Here is a 2,500-nt window from a genome sequence, read left to right on the forward strand (position 1 = left end):
TGATAAGGATAAGTGGACAGAAGGGGATGAAGAGAAGGAAAAGGAAAGGGGCAGAAGAAAATACCATGCAAAATCATCATCATCATCCATTATTCGCGGAGTCTGAGCAGCATATTTATGGGTTCCTAATTTTGAAACCTCACAGAACGTATTGTCAAAAATACAAGTTTATACTCTCAATTAAAGCCAATTCAACAACTGTTGTAGAAAGTTTGCAGTTGACACGTTTCTTGTGGAACATGGGCGTAATCGTCAACAGTCTACATCGTAATGCTCTCTTTTATTTACAAGTGTATTTATTTCATTGATCATTATTATTATTATTATTATTATTATTATTATTATTATTATTATTATGCGTTATTATCATTATTATTATCATCATCATCATCATCATCATCATCATCATCATCATCATCATCATCATCATCATCATCAGTCATCATCATCATCGTGTGTGTATCTTACTGTACACGTTTTAAGAGAGTATTCTGATACAGTTGCCAAAGACTGCATGTTTACTGAAAGACAGGAATGTTCCTTCCGACCTTTAGTAGTTCTGCGTCGGTTTGTAGGACGGTTCGACTCGCTGGTTTGTTTACAGTTTTCAAATCTGACGATGATTCAAGATGGAAAAGTTTCCGGTGAAAATGTAGCACCTGTCCCTAATAACCAGTGGAGTAAGTATAAAGTGTCCTGCAGTTGTTACATCAGGCATTACTGAAGCTAGTTTATCTTGTAGTGTAGAACATAGCTTTGATGAGTGATTTTTAAAAGAACATACGATTATTTACTATAAAGTTATGTACTGAGGTTGTAGTGTATCTGACATCAGAAAATCAGTATCAGAAAATGAGTAGTTACTAGGGCCCAGTGTAGTTACCAATATTGGCCCTAAATTTTAGTTATTGGTAGTAGTAGGCTAGTATGTAGATAGAATAAGCGCCGTCATAAGAAATAGTTTTAGCCTGATGTAGGATTGCTAATATTGGTCCCAAAGTCCAAAAGTTGGTGGCAGAAGAATAGTCCAGAGGCAACAGTCCTAAATTACATTCAATTGTCCTCTTGTGGATATAAGTTGTGGGAAAATATTGGCCGCAAATTGAATATTTGCTGGGATCATGTTAATATGCCATTGCTAGCCCTGGTTCCGCTGTGTTCAAGACAAAATTCCCAACATAATTTAGATTATATTCTGAAATACTTAATCTTGAGAAGTCTTGTTAAGATTATCAAGACTCGTTCATAATAGCATAATTGTTGATACCGTTATCATTTTATTGATGAGACGACGGTTATTAAAATCATTAGTATTCTTAATGATTACCATTATGATTGTTATTATTACTGTATCGTCAGGATCATTATTAATTTTTAGTATTGTAATAATTTTTACTAGAACAGTAATTTTTTTATTTAGTGAAACTTTGAGAACCTTGTCAAAATACAGTTTTATCTACGAAAGAAATTCAACATGAATGTTGAACCAGTGACCTTCCCGGACCCAGGTCAAAGGTTGGGAAGGAACTAGTGGGATGTCTCAGTACATCGGTATATATCGGCCACTTCGACCTTTAAAAGAAAATTACTTTGTATAAATTAAGTTGTTGCCCAAGAATGCGTTATATGGAGTTGCAGTACTTAATGATTCGCATTTGAATTTGATGTACTCACCAATGATAAAAGCATATATTTACCTCTACAACAAGGTGGATTTAAATCCATGTTCAGGAGGATGTTAAATCATTTCTCAAGGTTACTATTAGGTAATTTAAAGAAAAAATACTTTGCTCCAAAATTATAGGTGTACAGCAGCTTTTACACTGGAACAAGAGTGTTTAGACAGCACTCTTGATTATTCAAGATAATCCTGAAGAAGTAGCCTTTGTCCCAACCTACGCACAAATACACTTGTCAGTTTAGGCCGTATTTACAAGATAGTTGGATAGTTTAGTCACAGCTGGATTTCAATCAAGTCCATGGAAAAGACTACGTTCCATTACTTCTTGGAAATAGCGGAGAGCATTTGAGCATCTGCTACCTGCTTTTCCACCCTCCAGGGAGAAACCTAAATATCAACCACTTTTGTTCTGGTGGAAGGCCACGCAGAACTTTCTTAGCTTTGCACCTCTGCTGCTGGACTGCTCTAAGAAGTGATGAAGAGGTAACAGATATCACTGGAGAGCTTCCGAAAACTCCTCTTGGGTCGTGACAAAATCTATAGTGGAGTCACTGTACAGAGGTAGCCATGTGGAAAAAAAACAGAGTAATTTCCAAACGGAAACCTAGTATAGTAGTGAACCACACACCAGTTTCTCTCGCCAGCTGCATGTGCAAGCTAATGGAGAAAATAGTCAACTTGACATGGGTGACATACCTTAATTAATCCATATCAGTATAGAGTTGGACCTCAAACGCATTTCGTGTTTTCATGAGATTACAAACTGCTCTACAGAGCTCCACTGCAAAGTGACAGTATTTATTAGTAATGTTCTGTGAC

Source organism: Penaeus chinensis, chromosome 29, assembly GCF_019202785.1.
Source record: "Penaeus chinensis breed Huanghai No. 1 chromosome 29, ASM1920278v2, whole genome shotgun sequence".
Taxonomy (NCBI): domain Eukaryota; kingdom Metazoa; phylum Arthropoda; class Malacostraca; order Decapoda; family Penaeidae; genus Penaeus; species Penaeus chinensis.